The sequence below is a fragment of the Pseudopodoces humilis genome, chromosome 27 (genome assembly GCF_049639895.1).
Source record: "Pseudopodoces humilis isolate 2021_Gansu_Grassland_sample_001 chromosome 27, ASM4963989v1, whole genome shotgun sequence".
Classification (NCBI taxonomy): domain Eukaryota; kingdom Metazoa; phylum Chordata; class Aves; order Passeriformes; family Paridae; genus Pseudopodoces; species Pseudopodoces humilis.
Window position 1 is genome coordinate 1,334,852 of NC_142226.1, and position 12,935 is coordinate 1,347,786.

The window sequence follows — 12,935 nt, forward strand, 5'->3', positions numbered from 1 at the left end:
GAAGAGCCTAAACTGCACGGACCAGCGCCTCCATGTCTGCAGCAGGGATTCCTCTCCAAGTCAGGGGCTGGAGTTTGAGTCTGGAAAGCTCCTGGGCACTCTGGAAGGCTCCTGGGCACTCTGGAAGGCTCCTGGGCACTCTGGAAAGCTCCTGGACACACTGTGAGGCTCCTGGACACATTGTGATGCTCCTGGACACACTGTGAGGCTCCTGGGCACTCTGGGAGGCTCCTGGGCACTCTGGGAGGCTCCTGGACACACTGTGAGGCTCCTGGGCACTCTGGGAGGCTCCCAGCCACAGCAGCCTTGCTCCAAGCCGATCTCCCAGGCTCCAGGCCCTGCTGGGTCAGCCCCGCTATGACAGAAGGGCTGTGGCTGCAATGCCCATGGGTGAGACAGAGCGAGGTTTCGTTTTGGCTGTGGGGAAGAGGATGAGGAGGGAGGACACTGTGACAAGAGCAGAGCCCTGTCACCAGGAGATAATCAGCCCCACCTTGGCTGGTGCTCCCACCCCGCTCCAGGTGTGTGGGAGCTGACAATGGTTAAATAAGACATTTTTAGGCCTCAGGCATTAGCTTGGGCCTGTGTGAAACCAAGTCACACAACATTCTCAGACTGGCCTGAGAAGTGTGGCCTGGGAAATCATGAGGAGGAATCCAAGCAGTCCTTGGAGAGGGAAAACAACCTCTGCAGGTGTTGTTTGTCTCCTTGCTGTTTTCTTACAAGAAACAGTCGAGGGCTGTTGTTCCTGGCTGTCCAATGATGGTGATGTGCTGGTTTCATGACCAGTGAGAGTTTTACCTCCTGGACTTTCTCAGACCTGTCTATAAAAGAAGACCAGGAATGATAAAACTTGCTCTCCTTGCAACCCAGAAGAGAGTCAGTGTGGTGCTCTGCCCTTCTGAATACAGGAGGACACAGGTGCTGCTGGTTCTCACAGCTGGAGAGCCTCACCCTGCCCTTCCCCTCTCCCACGTCCTGTCCTGGCCGCAAGGACGTGTCACAGGCCACCCCTGGGACAGCCATGCCCTCGGAGGAGGGATGTGCACGCGGGAAGGGCGATTCAGCCAGACAGGGTGGGCAGGGGCGAGGGGACAGAAGGGACAGAGGGGACACAGAGGGTGCTCTCCGTGCCCTTTGGGACATCGCTGCAAAGCTGCAGAGCTTTGGGAGGCTCCGACCTGGGCTGGCTGCTCATTTGTAACAGGCTCCGTGTTCCCGCTGTGGGCTCCGTCTATGAGCACTCAGCTGCCTTGTCATCAGCCAATTCGATCCATCAGCTTCTTGACAGGCTCGGAGAATAAAAATAACCACCCATTTCTAAGTGCCTATTATGGCACTTTGAAAAATGCCTCCGCAGGCGAGCCTGAATTATTCCCAAAGTACTCATTTTTTAAAAACGTTATTTTAATGTAATAAATTATTTGTGCTGAAGAGTAAAAGATTATCCGTGTACCCTGAGAGCTCTGCACAGCGAGGGGCGCGGGCTGGGTGTCCCGTGGGGAGGGGGCTCGGGGGCTGCGGGGAGCTGCCCCCGGTGGTCCCTGCGCTGTGGGGAAACACCAGAGCAGACCTGTGGAGCTGCTGAGAAAAGCCCACGGAGCCCAGGAGATGCCGGCGGGGCTCTGGGGACGAGCTCCGTGGCATGGAGTGGCCAGCTCGGTGCCTCCAGGGTGGGAAGGTCCCAGTTGGGACACCAGGGTGTCCCAAATGTCACCATGGCACCCACCTGGAGCTGGGGAGGGGCTCAGGGCTCGACAGCTCTGCCCCTCTGGCCCTGCCTGTGCACGCCCTGAGCCCTGCAGGGCTGCCCGGGATGGGATCCATGGGATGGGATCCATGGGATGGGATGGGATGGGATGGGATGGGATGGGATGGGATCCATGGGATGGGATGGGATGGGATGGGATCCATGGGATGGGATGGGATCCATGGGATGGGATCCATGGGATGGGATGGGATCCATGGGATGGGATGGGATCCATGGGATGGGATCCATGGGATGGGATGGGATGGGATCCATGGGATCCATGGGATCCATGGGATGGGATCCATGGGATGGAATGGGATGCATGGGATGGGATCCATGGGATGGGATCCATGGGATCCATGGGATGGGATCCATGGGATGGAATGGGATGCATGGGATGGAATCCATGGGATGGGATCCATGGGATGGAATGGGATGCATGGGATGGAATCCATGGGATGGGATCCATGGGATCCATGGGATGAGATCCATGGGATGGGATGGGATGCATGGGATGGGATCCATGGGACGGGATGACATGGCATGGCATGGCATGGGAGAAGGAAATAAAGAAATTCCAGCCCGGGGCTGGCTCTGGGTGTGGGGATTGCTGAGCCAGGCACAGCTGAGGAGGGGTCCTCGTTCTGGGAAGGGGCTCCCTGCACACGTGAGCAGTGGAGGGAACTGGGAATCCTTCATCTCCCAGGAACCAGCCCTCCCCTGGGAGCACTGAGCCTCCTCCTCCTCTGGGAGCATCCTGTCTCCCCTCCTGCAGCTCTCCCAACCCTCACGCAGCCAGCAGTGCCCTCACACCCTGCACCAGCAGCACCTGCCCAAGGATGCCACAGTGGCCTCCTTCCTGGAACAAGAGTGCCCCAAAAAACCCTGACGTTTTTTAGCAGGATATTTTCAGTCTTTTTTCTTTTCTTCCTGTAGTATTCCATGATAATTTTAACACTTTTTTTTTTTTTTCTTTTCTTAAAACTGCTTGGGTTTCAGCTAAACCCCAAATTACTTGTTCTTCACAGCCTTGTCTTAGTAGAAAAAAAAAAAAAAAAGAGAATGAAACCTTATTTTGGATGAATGTTTTGGGTGAACCCAAAGTAGGGGTTTTTTTTGTATTTTTTTTAACATAGCAATTTGTAAAATATGGGTTGAAAGAGGAGGAAGGCTCCAGCTCCTGTTTCAAACTACTCTACTACCCCAGCATCAGCTGCTGGAGAGCGTGGGGAAGTGGGAACCGTCCTGGCAGGAGATGTGAGGACACGGCCCAGGGGCAGGATGTGATTGCAGCCTCAGCCATGGGGGAGATGCTGCAAGGAGACCCTGCCAGCGGAGCCGGATACCCACCTTCCCCCAGGAGGGGTCCAGGAGGGGCCCCTGCTCTGGGTTGTGCCAGCTCTGTCCTCACAGCTCTGCCCTGAGCTTGTGCCTGCAGATGGGCAGGTCCTGGAGCTGGGAAGGTTCTCAGCTGAGCAGGTTCTGAGATGGGCAGGTTCTGAGATGGGAATGTTTTGGAGCTGGGAAGGTTCTCAGCTGGGCAGGTTCTGAGATGGGCAGGTTCTGAGATGGGAATGTTTTGGAGCTGGGAAGGTTCTCAGCTGGGCAGGTTCTGAGATGGGCAGGTTCTGAGATGGGAATGTTTTGGAGCTGGGCAGGTTCTGAGCTGGGAATGTTTTGGAGCTGGGCAGGCTCTGGATGGAGCTGGAAAAGCCCTGGATGGAGTTGGGCAGGCTTTAGAGTTCAGCAGGTCCTGGAGCTGGGCAGTTTCTGAGATGGGCAGGTTCTGGATGGAGTTGGACAGGTTCTGCAGTTGGACAGGCTCTGGGTGGAGCTGGGCAGGCTCTGGATGGAGCTGGGCAGGCTCTGAAGCTGGACAGGCTCTGGATGGAGCTCTGAAGGCTCTGGCTAGAGCTGTCTCCACCATCCTGCTGGAGCCCAGCCCGGCCCGGGGCTCCCCTCCCCGGCAGAGCTCCCCCCCAGTGCCTTGATGATGGGGTAGCCATTCAAATCATTTTAATGAGCTCCGTGGCTGCTGTGAGGCACCAGTAACTATGGCAACTTCATTGAGAGGTGCCTGCGGTGGCTGTCAGGATTCGTGTTTCGGGAGCTGATTGGAGCAGCCTGGCAAAGGTGGGAGTCCTGCGGGAATTCGGGATCCGTGGCACCAGGGGGTTGGTTTAAAGTGGAGGCAGGTGGGACTCTGGGGGGACAGGGGTCCGAGGCAGACACATCCCCTTTGGTCCAGACTCCTGCTGCTGGCCCAGGGTCACACTGGGGAAACTGGTCTGGAATCCCAGCAAAGAGCTGGGCCCTTCTGGCGCCAGGGAAGCCAAGGTGACACTCCTGGCCAAGCTGACACTCCTGGCCAAGCTGGCACTCCTGGCCAAGGTGACACTCCTGGCCAAGTTGACACTCCTGGCCAAGGTGACACTCCTGGCCAAACTGGCACTCCTGGCCAAGCTGACACTCCTGGCCAAGGTGACACTCCTGGCCAAGCTGGCACTCCTGGCCAAGGTGACACTCCTGGCCAAGCTGGCACTCCTGGCCAAGGTGGAGCTTTCCCGGGCTGGGAGCAGGATCCAGCCCACTCTCCCGTGCTGCTCAGCCTTTGCCACCACAGCCCTGCTGCTCTTCTCACACCCAGTGCACTCCCAGAAATGACAGGGTTTGTGTCTGACTCCAGGGAGAGCTAGAGCAGTATTCCCCAGTAAATCACTGCCATCCCACTCTGGGCTGGATTCCTCAGGGAAGGAATAATTCTCATATTCCAGTGCTCCCATGGAAGCTCTGTCCAGCTGCCACAAACCTCTGCAGCCCCATCACCGGTGAAAATAAACAGGGCATGAGCATGGCTGGCATCACTGCACCCAGCTCAGACTGGGGGCTCCCCTGACATGGTTCTGCCTGGATCCAGCTGGAATTCTCCTGGAATCTTCCCTCAGTGCAGCTCTGGGGAGCTTTTGATCCCAAAGCTGGAGCCCCTCTGGAGCCAGGCTGGGAGAGCTGGGGGTGCTCAGCTGGAGAGGAGAAGGCTTCAGGGAGAGCTCAGAGCCCCTTTCAGGGGTGGGATGGGATGGGATGGGATCCATGGGATGGGATGGGATGGGATGGGATCCATGGGATGGGATGGGATGGGATGGGATGGGATGGGATGGGATGGGATGGGATGGGATGGGATGGGATGGGATGGGATCCATGGGATGGGATGGGATGGGATGGGATCCATGGGATGGGATGGGATGGGATGGGATGGGATCCATGGGATGGGATGGGATCCATGGGATGGGATCCATGGGATGGGATTTAAGATCCCTTCCATCCAAACCCATTCTGTGATTCCACGATTCTCTGAATCCAGAGTTTTCCTATAAACTCCGCTTTTACTCCCCCATCACATCCCCACTGGGAATCAAGTTGGTGAAGTTATTCTAGACTCGTTTGTGTGTCTTGGAGCAAGGTCTGGTCCCCGCTGAATCCCTGCAGGAGGTGAGGGATGTTTTTTAGGCACCTCCTGGACTGCACCAGCAATAAATCCATATTTAAGGCAGGGTAGCTGCCGCCTGTTTTTGGGGGAAATGGGAATGAACAGAGAGCACAGGCTGGGTGGGAAGGTGGGAATTTCAAGGGTCACAGGTTGCAGCAGAGAAGCCCCCCATGGGCCACCCCGCCTTGAAGTCTGCTCAGCCTGACTTGTAGAAGTAAACAAAAAGAGAAAAGTTCTAAACTTATCTCTGAATCTGAAAAAGAAAAGTTTCCCGCTCAGGTGCTGTTCCTGATTTTGTCTCCTTGCCCAGTGTAATTAATCCAGCAGGATCACAGTTACTGGGAACGCAGCACAGGAGACACACAGAGACAAGAAGCCAAAGTAATTTTTGGATGAATTGTGTTTTTTTTCCACTGAAAAATGCTGATTTTTTCCAAACTGACACTTCTTTTAAGAGGAGGTCGGTTTAGATTAATTTATCGAGTCAGAAAAAAATTTGGAACGGGTTCTGAATTTGTCAAAATGAAGTGTTTTGACATTCTCAAAGGAGAAAAGAAAAACAATCTATTTTCCAGTTTAGATGACCTCTTGTTTTGAAATTTGAGGTAATTATAATTAAGCATTTCAGAGAGATGAATACTTTGAAATCAGCCTTGGGAGGGAGGCTCAGCTCCTGAAGATGCTGATTTTCCAGGGTAGGCTGGGGTGGAATCCTTGGAGCAGGCTGAGGCATCAGCAATTCTCCTCACCTCGGCTCAGGGAGTCACGCAGGGACACAGCTGGAGCCACCACTCAGCCCACGGTGACAAAGTTTTTCCTCGTACCAGGGTGAGTCCAGCTCACAGGATGGACAAGAAGCTCTGATGGCACACAGAGCTCCCAAAAATTGGCTTTTCAGGGATCCTGCAGTGGCCATCCTGAGCACAGCCTGCTCGGCAGAGGGGGAGGAGAGCCCTCCCCATCCCACCCAAAGAGCCAATGGGGGTTCATAGCCCAGGGATTTGGAGAGATGGAGCCTCAACACAGGACAGCACACAAATGAGTTATTTGAAGCTCAAAATCCCAAAATGTTACCAGAGATTCCAGAAGGTTTGGGTGGGAAGGGACCTCAAAGCTCTCATCTTGTTCCTGCCATGGAAGGGACACCCCCCACTGTCCCAGGGTCACCCCCACTGTCCCAGGGTCACCTCCACTGTCCCAGGGTCACCTCCCACTGTCCCCAGGGTCACCCCCACTGTCCCCAGGGTCACCCCCACTGTCCCCAGGGTCACCTCCACTGTCCCAGGCTGCTTCAGCCCCAATGTCCAGCCTGGCCTTGGGCACTGCCAGGGATCCAGGGACAGCCACAGCTGCTCTGGCAATTCCAGCCCAGCCCCTCCCCACCCTGCCAGGGAACAATTCCTGCCCAAGATCCCATCCAGCCCTGCCTGGTGGATGAGCTTTGAGTCTCCCAAACCAACCCAACCCAACTCAACCCAGTCCAACCCAACCCAACCCAGCCCAACCAAACTCAACCCAGCCCAACCCAACCCAGCCCAACCCAACCCAACCCAACCCAACCAAACTCAACCCAGCCCAACCCAACCCAACACAACCCAATCAAACCCAACCTAGCCCAGCCCAATCCAACTGAACCCAGCCCAGCCCAGCCCAACCAAACCCAACCAAACTCAACCCAGCCCAGCCTGACCCAGCCCAATCCAACCAAACCCAACCCAATCAAATCCAACCTAGCCCAGCCCAATCCAACTGAACCCAGCCCAGCCCAGCCCAACCAAACCCAACCAAACTCAACCCAGCCCAGCCTGACCCAGCCCAATCCAACCAAACCCAACCCAATCAAATCCAACCCAGCCCAGCCCAGCCCAGCCCATTCAATGCCTGTGGGACACCCGGCTGTGCTGCTGCTGCTGTGACCCTCCTGTGCTCCCCGAGCTCCAGAGGGGACCCCAGGAGCCTCCTGGCAGCTCTGGGGGGTTCCTGTGCAGGGAGCTGGGCTCACACGGAGCCGCTCCCGCTGCCTTCCCCTGCAGCAGCTCCGGGCAGGGATCCCTGCGGGTCCTGGCTGCAAACAGCGGGAGCAGCAGGGCTGTAATTACAGAGATAACTCACACCGTGTCACCCAACAATGAGACATGAAAATGCTACATAAACCCGTCTATCTGCTGCTCTCCATTTATCTTTCTGCCTCTCGATTTATTTCTTCCTCCCTCCTCTCGCCCAGGACCGAGCAGGAGCTGGAAATGCCAGCTGCTGGAAATGCAATTTGTTTGGATTCAACAGCATCACCCAAAATATCTCTGTGACCTCTCGAATTTTTATTATTTTTTTGCCATGAATTATGATAATGATGATTTTTTTCTTATATTAACAAACTGCAATAACTCAAAGAGTTAGCAAATATATATATATTATATAAATAATTTATATATAATATATATTACATATATATAATATAAATTACATATAAAATATATATATGTACATTATATAAATATATGTTACATATATAATATATACATGATATATAATATGTATTACATATATAATATATTATATATATAATATTATATTTTTATATATTATATATATTGTGGATATAGATATAGATACAGATACAGATATAGATATAGATATAGATATAGATATAGATATATAAAAACACACTAAATATACATATATTACTTCTAGTTTTGGGTTTTTTTCTTAATTAAGGATGCCTTAAAGCAGTATCAAACAGGGTGGGTTTTCATCTTCTCCTTTCAGAAAAGACATCAGCGCCAAATTTCTACCCTAATTATAACAATGCTCCTGCTAATGAAAGAATTCATTTGCCTTCTCTAATCAGCTGGCTGGTGCAGGAGTCGCAGCTGATCACCGCAGAGGAGGGGCTGCCAGGCAGCTTTGGAGGAGGCAACTCACAGATTCCAAGGTACACCCTTAGGTATCATTAATATTAATATTATTAATTGTATTATTTAGATAACATATAATTATATTATTATAATATATAGTAGAGTATGCATCATATATAACATAATACATATATATTATAATACACATATATAATACATATACATTATAATACAACTCACAGATTGCAAGGTACACTCTTAGGTATCATTAATATTAATATTATTAATTGTATTATGTAGATAACATATTATTATATTATTATAATATATAATAGAGTATACATCATGTATAATATAATACATATATATTATAATACATATATATATAATACATATACTTTATAATACAACTCACAGATTGCAAGGTACACCCTTAGGTATCATTAATATTAATATTATTAATTGTATTATGTAGATAACATATTATTATATTATTATAATATATAATAGAGTATACATCATATATAATATAATACATATATATTATAGAATATATATAATATAATATAAAATATAAAATATATAGAATATACAATTATAATTATATTAAATTATTATAATTTATATTATATTATAGTATAGTATAGTATCTTATAGTATAGTATAGTATAGTACATTATAGTATATTACATTATAGTATATTATAGTATAGTATATTATATTGTTATATAGTGTATGTATATTATTATATAATTATAATATATTATGTTGTTATAGTATATTAATATACTATATGTTATAACATATATATAGTATATTAATATACTATATGTTATAGTATATTAATATAATAAATTAATATATAAATATAATATATTATATTATATATTAATGTATATTATACCATATAATAGTTAATATATTACTATTATATATATTTTTCTTATAATATCTATTATTATAAAATAGATATTTTTATAATAATATATAATATATGAAATATATATAATATATTATATATGATATATATTATATATAATTATATGTGATACTATATGATATTATTATATATTATATTATATATTATACATCATACATTAATGCGTATTGTTATATATAATGTATATATAGTTTATATAATATCTATAAATGTGTAATATATTATTAATATTCCCAATATAATATTAATATTATTAATATTATAGGTATATAATTAGGGAGCCCCAGCCACGGGAGGTGTGACTTGGCTCTGTCACCGAGCCGTGCTGCTCCCTGCTCCCAGGGGAATCCGGCTCTGGAGGCCGGGAGAATTCCCTGGCTCTGCTCCCAGGAGGGGGAACCGCGAGCCAGGGGAGCAGAGGGGAAACTGCTGCTGATGGAAGAGATGGCAAAGGGCATCGGGCTGCTCCTCGTTCGCTTTCGTCACAGGGAAAATGAAAAAAAGAAATAAAGAAATAGGAATAAAAATAGAGATGTTGAGGCTAAAATGTGCTTCTCCCAGCTCCAGGAAGGTCACAGGCAGCAGAAGGGCATTGGGAAGCAACAGACCTCAAATTGCTGACAAATTGGTTTGGGTTGGGAGGGACCTCAAAACTCACCCATCCCACCCCTGCCATGGCAGGGACACCTCCCAGTGTCCCCAGTGACACCTCCCACTGTCCTAGGGTCACCCCCACTGTCCCAGTGACACCTCCCACTGTCCCAGGGTCACCCCCACTGTCCCAGGGTCACCCCCACTGTCCCCAGGGTCACCTCCACTGTCCCAGGCTGCTCCAGCCCCAATGTCCAGCCTGGCCTCGGGCACTGCCAGGGATCCAGGGACAGCCACAGCTGCTCTGGGCACCTCTGCCAGGGCCTGTCCACCCTCCCAGGGAAGGATTTATCACGAAATGGAAACCTGCTCCCAGTTTAAATCCCTCTCCCGTCAGCTCCCCCCAGGCACTCAAAGCCCTTCCGAGGTCACTCCAGAGCCGTCTCTTCTCCAGGGAATCCCCCAGCACCACTCACCCATCCCGCTCTGCCCTCTCAGACCCCTGCACTGCTGGAATTCCCATGGACACGAGCCCTTGCCTCGTGCTGTGACAGGGTTTTGGGAAGTGCAAGAAGAGCAGGAGCTCCCAGAGTGAGCAGGGGCTGCTCTAATTCCAGAGCTCTGGCAGGGGCTGACCTGGGGCTGATCCAGTGTTCAACACAATCACCAGGTTATTCTCATACGAATTTTAGCTTTAGTGACTTTTTAGCTGCAAACCAAAGGCTTGAAGCCCAAAATTACCCAAATACAGCCAACAGTGCCCTAAAATTCACCTTCAGGGTCACAGCACAGCCACAGGGCAAGGACAAAGGATGAGGAAAATCCTTTGAGACACAAGGAAGGCTGGAGATCAGCCAACACCCCCCGCATGTGTGAGTGAACTCTGTGAGTACCCACGGGGACAGAGACAGTCCGACACCCACAGGGGTGTCTGTCACCCTGAAAACTCAGCTTTGGAGCTTGTTGACATAGTTTTTAAAGAAATTTCCCAGGACAGTAACTATAAACATAGATATGTATGCATTCCTTCTGTTACACTTCTCTTGATGGACATCTCTCACGGCCAGAGTGGTTGGAAAGGTGTTATCCTGACCATCCAATCCCTGGCAGTGATCAGAAACCTATAAATTGTGAGAGAAGAAACAGAGGGCTCTCTTTCCTTTGCGTCCGTGTGACTCATTTCGTGTCCAACAGCGACAGGTGTCACCGTCCTGGGAGATCTCCTGCACATCTGGATCTCCTCCTGGATCTGCTCCTGCCTGGCTGTTGCTGGCCATGCCCCAGGCTATATCAGATTTTCCTTCAGGGTGCGTTATTTGCTGTGCCCTGGCCTTTCCCACCCCCTCTGTCCCCGAGCAGGGGAAGCTCTTGCTGCACTTTTTACCCAGGAGGAGCCTCTCGCCCTCAGAGCAGCACCCAGCCAGGCCAGGAGCAATCTGAACCTCACCTGAGCACAATGAACATCTTCTTGTCGAGACACCACGATGTTTCAATGTTTAAATGTGATTTTATACCATCACAGTCATAGCGACACAAAGCAGCTGGGAACTGGCCTGGGAAAGAGGTGACATTGGGAGCGGCCTGGCACAGCTGAAGGTGTCCCTGGCCACGGCAGGGGGTGGCCCTGGGTCATCCTGGAGGTCCCTGCCCACCCAAAGTGCCCCAAGGTTCCGCGATTGTTTTGAGAGGTGTCCCGGAAGAGCTACGGGAGCAGCGCCTGAGCAGGTGGCACTGCACAGGGACACTGCCACTTGCCTGTCCCCTCCCAGCCCGGGAAACACCCGAGAACTCCAGAGAGCCCGGCACAGCACACCCTGGGGACACAGCTCTGCTGTCATCCCTGTGCTCACAGGGACACCTGGGGACACCTCTGCACTTACAGGGACACCTGGGGACACCTCTATGCTCACAGGGACACCTGGGGACACCTCTGTGCTCACAGGGACACCTGGGGACACCCCTGCGCTTACAGGGACATCTGGGGACACCTCTGTGCTCACAGGGACACCTGGGGACACCTCTGTGCTCACAGGGACACCTGGGGACACCCACCTCTGTGTAACCCCTGCACTCCCAGGTACACCCCGGGATGGGGACACCCCCTCCTGTGTCACCCCTGCGCTCCCAGGGACACCCTGGGATGGGGACACCCCGGGATGGGGACACCCCCTCCTGTGTCACCCCTGCGCTCCCAGGGACACCCCGGGATGGGGACACCCCCTCCTGTGTCACCCCTGCGCTCCCAGGGACACCCCGGGATGGGGACATCCACCCCTGTGTCACCCCTGCGCTCCCAGGGACACCCTGGGATGGGGACATCCACCCCTGTGTCACCCCTGCGCTCCCAGGGACACCCTGGGATGGGGACATCCACCCCTGTGTCACCCCTGCGCTCCCAGGGACACCCTGGGATGGGGACATCCACCCCTGTGTCACCCCTGCGCTCCCAGGGACACCCTGGGATGGGGACATCCACTCCTGTGTCACCACCGCGCTCCCAGGGACACCCCGGGATGGGGACATCCACCCCTGTGTCACCACCGCGCTCCCAGGGACACCCCGGGATGGGGACATCCACCCCTGTGTCACCCCTGCGCTCCCAGGGACACCCTGGGATGGGGACATCCACTCCTGTGTCACCACCGCGCTCCCAGGGACACCCTGGGATGGGGACACCCCCTCCTGTGTCACCCCTGCGCTCCCAGGGACACCCTGGGATGGGGACACCCCCTCCTGTGTCACCCCTGCGCTCCCAGGGACACCCTGGGATGGGGACACCCCCTCCTGTGTCACCGCCGAGCTCCCAGGGACACTCTGGGGACACCCCTGCGCTCCCAGGGGTGCCGGTGGCCGCCAGGCTCCGCGGTGCCGTGCCGTGTCCCCGGGGGCCGGGGATGCTGCGGAGCCTCCGTGCGCCCCTGGCACGGCTCTGCTCCCCCCCGAGCCCCGCGTTCCCCCCGTGCCAAAGCTCCTCCTCACCCTCGGAAAGCCACCGGCTCCGGCAGCTGTCCCCTCCGCCGCCAGCCGTGTCACTCCCCTTCACCGGCAGCCTTGCACGGGATGAGGGTTTGGCCAGCAGAGAGGAGCCAGCGCCTTCCCAGCGCCTGTCAAAGCGCTCGGGCTGCAGCAAGAGCCTCCCATGTGGTCTCACAGCTAAAATATATATACAGGCACCAGACAAAACTGTCACCAGCGTGCCAGAACCGTCATTAGCACTTGATCTTCCCAGCACAGAGGACATGCCTCAGAGAGTTATTTTCATCCCAAATGCTTCTTTTTTTTTTTTTATTTGTTGTCGTGGCTCCCGTTTTA